This window comes from Raphanus sativus, chromosome 9 (genome assembly GCF_000801105.2).
Source record: "Raphanus sativus cultivar WK10039 chromosome 9, ASM80110v3, whole genome shotgun sequence".
NCBI lineage: Eukaryota > Viridiplantae > Streptophyta > Magnoliopsida > Brassicales > Brassicaceae > Raphanus > Raphanus sativus.
Window position 1 is genome coordinate 8,776,715 of NC_079519.1, and position 7,164 is coordinate 8,783,878.

At 29.9% G+C, this 7,164-nt stretch overlaps 1 long non-coding RNA gene across 2 annotated transcripts; it reads right to left on the reverse strand.

The window, feature by feature from the left end:
- Positions 1–3,072: 3,072 nt before the first annotated feature.
- On the reverse strand, positions 3,073–4,557 carry LOC108826752 (uncharacterized). Of its 2 annotated transcripts, XR_008938407.1 has the most exons (6): positions 4,388–4,557; positions 4,177–4,292; positions 3,861–4,095; positions 3,684–3,769; positions 3,478–3,615; positions 3,073–3,382 (listed from the first exon to the last, which is right to left on the reverse strand). It is a non-coding gene; the product is annotated as an uncharacterized LOC108826752 (long non-coding RNA). The 2 variants fall into 2 exon arrangements; XR_001945530.2 differs by having other exon boundaries at positions 3,073–3,615.
- Positions 4,558–7,164: the final 2,607 nt, after the last annotated feature.

The following is a 7,164-nucleotide window of genomic DNA, read 5'->3' on the forward strand; positions in this document are numbered from 1 at the left end:
GACATTTTACCAAAAAAAAAACTAATACTTTACATTCTGTAAAACCGAAAATATGGAGGATCGACTTGACACTTATTTCACTATTATATATATATGTGTGTGTGTATATATATATGTAGACAGTGACACTATTTCTCAAGAAAAAAAAACTAAAGAGTGTTTTAAGTGTGTATTCACATCATTTAAGTATTTGATTTTTCTGTGAATTAAATCATATCACCAATTGATCAGTTTAGGTTTGAGATTTGGTTTAAGTGGTTAATATAATGGACCGTAACAAACAGTTGGTCCATCTCCTGACATTAGTTATAAGATATTTCAAGCTCTATCATATTTGTTTTTGAAATAGTCTAATTTTTAGCACTAAATAGTTTTTTCTAGAGCGGACTGGATTAGCCAATATGGCATATCTATAAAAAAGGCCTATACCTGTTATATATACACGCAAATACAAAAACAAAAGTCAATGGTGGTTCGACTTATAAAATAAAAGTTTGCAAAATATAATAAAAGTTACTTTGCTTAAAAATTGAACATTCCATTGAGTTCTCATACACTAGAACCAACGAAGAGCCATTTCGCCTTCAGATTCATACTTTTCACACGAATACAAACGTACAAGTTTTTAATAAGTGACAGGAAAAAACATTATCATCTTTATAAGTTCTCTTCAGTCAAAAAAAAATCTTTATAAGTTCTTGTGTGAAAGTTAATTTTGAAACTCGAAAATAGTCAAGCCGAAAGTAAATCAACCATCGGGGATGATTAGAATTCAGCAATCAAAAAGTGTTGTTTATTAGTTTACTAGTAGTTTTCCTGGGCTACGCCCGGGTTTTCTTATATAAATTTTAGTTTAATTTAACCTATTATATTGCTATTGGATTATATATTATTCATATATAAATTATAAATGAATTAAAAATCTAGAGTGCAGACTCTAATAATATTGAAAATAGATATTATATGACTTACAAACTATATATTGTTGATTTATATTTCTAAAATAATTAAACATTTTATAATTGTTCTTGTAAGTTTTATTTAATTTAGATGTTCTTTTCAATTAATTTTATTTTTCTATTGCGATATTTTATTATTGTTTAGAACTACTTCTTTCAAAAATTAAATATTTTTTTCGGTTCGAAAAAGTAAATTTTGGGCTTTATTAATTTGCTGTGTTTCATTTTTTAGGGGCATCCTTTTGTAGGAATACATGCCTTTCACCTAAATGAAATAGAGTGTAAATATATAAACTGTGCTTTTATTTGTCGTCACTATTTTATTGTGAAGAGAAAAAATGATTTAATAGATACTAAAATTACATGTTTGAAATTAATGTATGATGTTTCAGTTTTTGATTTTCAGTAAGAGAATAATAATATTTTTTTTTGAAAAATGTAATTTATCTTTATTTGTAAAATGCAATATTTTTTTTTATTCTTGAACTTTTCTATATTTTGTGTTATTTTGTTGTAGAAGATAAATATAGTTTTCATGATTTTAGCTCCAAATATTTAGTTTCAATATGATTTTTTGTTGTTCAGTCTCTTAATTTTCTGTTGCACAAAAAAAGTCTCTTAATTTTCTTTTGCGTAGTAAGTCATGTTTGGTTTGGACATGTACTCTGTATCAGTAAGTTGCAGATGTGTTTTTTTTTTTTTGAAATTGCGTGGTCTATAACATTGAACTATTGTTTTGAAGTTTTTTTTTACAGAAACTATGGTTTTGAAGTTATGATGGTGTTTGCATACTTTTACCGTTGTTCTACGTTATGAACTATCATTTTCTTTGTGTTCTTAGGTTGTACTACTGATTTCTTAAATGTGGAAGCAGAGAAAGGGGTTTTGTTTTTTTATTATGATAATCAATGTTTTGAAAACCGGACCGGACACCGACTCGGTGAAGCTACTGGTTGACTGGTTAGACCTGTTCAACCGATCGAACCGGGTTTTTTATTTATATAAAAATGTATATAATTATATATTTATACTATATAAACTTTACTTATAAATATAATACTTTTTCTGTTCTTTTTTTTATTAACTCAAAATAAACAACAAACATAAATCTGATTACTATGTAAACTAAAAATTAAAAAAAAAACAAATGATTTACAGCTAAAATAATCATATTTATTTATTTTTACAATGAACATTTCAAATTTTAAGAATATGGTAAAATAAAAATAGTATATGAGAGTCAAAAATATATTTTTCACATTTTTTCTTAGAAAAATAAAAAATCAATTAAATAGTGATAGTTGAACACTAATTATAAAATATTAAATTTTAGTTAGTAATAATTAAAAAAATTTAATTATATGTTAATTTTTAAGAACCGGATTTTAAAATTAAACCGGGTCACGACCGGGTTTCAGCCGGTTTTACTGGTTTTTATCAAATCCGGGTTTTAAACCGAACCGGACTCGGCTTCTTCAGCGAGTCAAGGTCGGACCGGTTCGACCGGCCGATCCGAGCCGGTTTTCAAAACACTGATGATAATAGTTTTATGTACTTTAATTTGTAACTAATTGTCAAATCTTCTAGATTTGGGCCGAGGAGGCTTGTTTGAGTCTAAGCATGTGTTTGGTATAAGGAGTCTCTCGTGTATTTTAGTGTATATTCAATTGTCTTTACTCTTTACGGTTCAAAGGTTCTTCTTTTTTCTTCGTATTAGGTCTGTAGAATATAAGCAGGAACTAGCATAGCATTATGGAAAATACTAAATGGAAAAAAAGATGTAAGTCAGATAATGTGTTACTAAAATATTGGTTATATTCCACTTGTGGAAGCAAAGAAATAATCTGATCCACAACAATGTCTCCATGCTAGCTTGCTCTGTTTTCAGAGCGATTGATAGGGAGATGAGGAACTTGATCTCTGCAAAGAGGTCTAATAAGTTATTCACTGCACTTATGGTTATGTGGGTTAGATAAGTGGCGTTGATTTGCCGTTGTCTGAGGTGTTATGATCCATCTTGTTTTTTCTTTCTTTTTGTCAAGATGTGTTCAAACTATAGATCTTGCTCTTGCAAATCTTTTTTCATTATATGATATTTACAGTTTAGCAAAAAAAAAAAAAAAAAAATATTGGTTATTACTGTTGAACTCAGCATGTATTTTTTCAACCTCGGAGTAAAAGTAATTCGAAATGAAAGTGATGACTATGTACACATCCAAAGCTGCAGAATCTTAAAGTAAATATGGCCAAAAATAACCAAGATGATGATATTGTTACTGCTCTGTTAGTTAATGATATTTTTACCGAGCAGTTGGCCAAGTGAGAAAAACCAAACATGTTTATTCCCGTCGGTATTGGAGCGGTGACCGCTGTGGTTTCAACAAATTTAGTTAGGACAGCGAAGCGAATGATGGGGGAAGAATCTGTCAGCTTGAAATAAACATGAATGTGTAACCGTATATATCTCAACAGTAAGAAAATACAAATACCTTTTGAAAATAAATATCAAACAACAAACCTCAGTACGTAACTGAAAATGACAAGAGAAGAATGAGGTCTGGAGATAAGAATCAAGGGTAGAGATTTTGATGCCGCATAGAACGTAGCTTCCAAAAGAGCTCATCTGTATGTGAGGGTGAGTTGTTGATGCAAGCAGCTGCACCAATTCTGATATCTTAGCAACACCTCTCGACCAATTATCTATCTATTGGGACAAAAAAGTACCTGATATTCCCCTAGCCACGGTGCTGTTCTGTGTAAATTGATGCCCAGATTTCCTTGCTGAAGGTTGTGCATCATGTTGACAGAGGCTGTGGAATTTTCATCATCATGAGATTATGTTTTTTTTTTGCAAAACTACAACCAAAACATACTGAAAAGCTTTTTTCTTATGACACATACCTTTTTATTATTGATGATGTATTGCAAGGGGAGCAGAGTAGAAGAGCAGTGGCAATAATTTTATAAGCGAACTTGAAGGTGGTCAAGCAAAGAGTTAACAGCTTTAAGAGTAGCAGGCGACTTTGTTAGCACCACGAGTTGCTCAAAACGGAAGTGACTCATTAATCTTCAAGGCATCATAATCTTTAGCCAAGTCCAAGGTTGTCTTCTTCTGACTCACAAAGCACCTCCACACCTAATAAACAACACAAGAACAAAAGCTGTTAGGGAGATAATTAAAGAAACAGATAACTGAGTAGTGATTTATAACAACTACCTTGATAGCTTTCTAGAGTGATGATCATCATCTTGCTGCATCATATCACAGTAGATACTAATCGAATCACGCTGTCTTCTTCTCTGATGAAGAAACTCTGATCTATGTCTCTTTGCCTAGATCAAGAAACAGAACAGAAAAGAGAAACCAAAGATCAAAACTTCTGTATATATATAGTTGGGGTATTTATACTCTAGTTTCAGTTGGTTACTTTAGGATTTTATGAGGTCGATTGAATGCTTCAGAGTGGAAGTAGTGGGTTAATCACTTAAAGCTCGGAACTAAGGGATTTTCAATAGAAGGTGGAAACGTTTCAATGAATTGATGGAAGCTTTAGTTTTCTGGAAAATTGGCCGAAGGAGGAAGGTGAGACGACGAAGAAGAAATCTAAAATTCTTCGCTAGACTTGGACTAAAATTTTTCTAAAAGGTCCACCGGAAGATGAGACTGGGCTTGATAATTAGTTTTATGAAAGCCCAAATCGTGAAATATGAAAAACCCAGTCGAACCAAATCATAAATGGAAATGCCAGCTGTCATTATTCCCCATAGGAGAAAAAAAAACCAACTTTATTATATAAGATATCGCAAATTTTCATTACTTTTACAAATTGCCCAGTCGAAGCGGCATCAAGCCCACCAATTTGTTTATGTTCTGCCATTAAACCCACCAATTTGTTTAGATATCACGACCAAAATGAAGAAAATGCAACTAGATGTGTCACAGGCAAACCCGTGGGCTCGAACTGTTGATGTGTTTATGGTTTAAGAGCCGGTTCTGTTGATGACACTTATTTAAGAGCCAGTTTTTATTTTTTTTAGTTAAAAATTAAAATACATTCTTATATTACGATAAACTATCAATAAATATGCGTGAGTGGTTATTGTTTTTACCATTCCAAATAGATATCCAAGGTTAAAGACGCTGGTGTTCCCCAGACCCCAGCTGATATGTTTCTCTTACCATACGCACCAATAATCTCCACTCCTAAATATTCTGGAACCCACTGAAGCACTAATCCCCAGTCTCAGATGTTGACCACTCACCCAGTAAAAGATGCAGAACTCAACTCACCTACCAAAAACAAATCCTCTATATATTTATCAGCTACTTGGTTTCTTTTGAAACATATGTTAGAAAATTGGCACGCAAAGCCCATAATAAATTTTTGTTTCTAATAAATTTTTGTTTCTATTTGAATATGTATACTATTCTACCTATTAAAAGATCAAAAAGTAAACGGTGTGAAATCACATACCATTTTTGCCGTTGTTTCGTAAGATTGGACCTAAAAAGAAGATATAAACGAAAAGCCTTGCAGACAAGAAAAAAAAAAGAAGATATAAACTTGAAGAAGGATACCCCAATTAACTTGATATACATGGTGTGTATGTTCCTTCAAACAAGTGATTTTTCTATGTTTCGTCTATTGAATCTGAAAAGGTGAGAAATGGTGTTTATTTGCAATAGAGAATGAGCGGCTGCATTAGATGTAAAGCCTCGTTAGTTTCCAATTTTTGTTTTACAAATTCTAAATGTTCATATATTTGTTGTAAAGTGTATGCGAAGCTTAGTTTCGTCATATTGTTTGAAACTGGTTACTCCATGCATTCACCTAATTTAGCATAACCACGTCTATGTACCCAATTATTTTTCATTTTATATTTATTTATTTAATCAGGCCAAAATATTTGAAAAACAAATTTAATATGAAATAAAAATACTTCATCAAAGTTGCTTACTTTTATAATCTTTAATAACTAAATAATCAATTTAGCATATAAAACTTTGGATAACTTACAATGAAATATAAATCTTTAATATATATATATATATAATTCTTTATGTACATGTATATATATCAGATCGGATATTCCTTTTTAAAAATACCATTAAATATTTGATTTGCTCTGCTTATAATGAATACTGGGTATTTGTATTTATTTTGTTCTGTAATATTATGGATATCTGAAATTTTCATATCAAATTGAAATTAATAACAGATCAAGTTAAATTAAAAAATATTTTGTCCACCTTAAAATGGAAAGACTGAGCACTGATTTTTTTTGATCGAGTTTAATTCTTAGCTTATAAATTTAGATCAGTTAAAATGTAAAACAAAAACTCATCTATTCTATTAATTCTTCAACATGACCAATTGATGCAAGGTTATGTCCAATTATTTATTTATTTTAGTTACAGAAATAATATTGAATAGATTAATAATATTGAATTTTGTAACTTCCCCTGTAGTACCAATATTCTCGCAACCACTTTCGTATTATACACATATAGTACTCGACAGTTATAAAATGTATTCAGCATCTGATAATAAATATCTACATGGTCGACTAATATGTACATATAAATTTGGTTATTTTAAATGATTATTTTATCAACATATAATAGCTTGCCTGTTCAGTGCAAATGTAAGAATTTTGCGTGTTCAAAAATATTTTAAAATTATTATAAAATTAAGTTTTAAATCTTAAAAAATATAAAAATATTATAAGTTATTAATAAAAAAGTAAATTAGTATTCCTATTTAATATTATTACTAGATTATGACATGCCCTTTCAAAGGGCGGATATGTTTTTTGTTTAAATTTTTTCTGAAAATTTTAATTTTATGTTTCAGTTTTTATAGTCATTTTATAATTATAATTTTTTATAGATATAGGTGTGGTTCAACTATTTTAATAAAATAGATTAAAACCTCTTATTAACCATTTAGGAGAAATATTATACCAAGAAAATCACAAATATGACTAAAATCACAAATATGACTTAAGAACAAAAATATAAAAATTAAATTTCTAAGAAGATATAAAACAAAAAATATATCCGCCCTTTTAAGGCGGGTCAAAAAAATATAATCTCCCGATAACCGTAAAATTAAGCGGAGCAAATACAAAATTATTTTTTGCGGATTATACGGGTCATACTTTTTGACCAAAAGAAATTGAAATCCGCAGGTTGACGGGTCAA